A 696-nucleotide genomic window follows, 5' to 3' on the forward strand; every position below is an offset into this window, starting at 1 on the left:
CCCCGGTGCTGCGCATCGGAGTGTGAATGTGTGTGAGTGTTTATCTGATGAGCAAGTGGCACCATGTACGGCAGCCTCGGCCACAGTGTATGAATGCGTGTGAATGGTGAATGTTTCCTGTGTGATGTAAAAGTGCTTTGAGTAGTCGTTAAGACTAAAAAAAAGCGCTATATAAATACAGCACATTTACAATTCAGTTATGATGGTGGTGGTCGATTATTTCAGTAAGTGTGTGGAGCTGTTCGCTTTGAAGGATGCCAAGACACCAAAAGTTTGCCAGATACTGAAGAACGACATGTTTACACGATGGGGGGTACCCACCTTCCTTGTGTCTGACCATGGGCCCCAGTTCACCAGTAGTTTATTGTCCAGCCTCTGCGAATCCTGGGGTGTTACCCAAAAGCTTACCACGGCATACCACCCTCGGACCTTGAAGACCATGATCGCCTCGTTTGTGGGGGAACAGGACAGGGATCGGTGGTTACCTGAATTCCGGTTTGCTATCAACACGGCCGTGCATGAGACCACGGGGGTGTCCCCTGCTTTGTTGGCTTTAGGTCGCAACCTTAAAGGCCCATTGAAGCGTCTTATTCATAAGGCACCCGCACCCAGCACATCTACATACAACACAGTACACACACAGGAGTGTTGAAAGACACGTCGGGGTGGCAAAAGCCAGACAAGCTAGATATTATA

The sequence above is a fragment of the Etheostoma spectabile genome, chromosome 15 (assembly GCF_008692095.1).
Source record: "Etheostoma spectabile isolate EspeVRDwgs_2016 chromosome 15, UIUC_Espe_1.0, whole genome shotgun sequence".
Classification (NCBI taxonomy): Eukaryota; Metazoa; Chordata; class Actinopteri; order Perciformes; family Percidae; genus Etheostoma; species Etheostoma spectabile.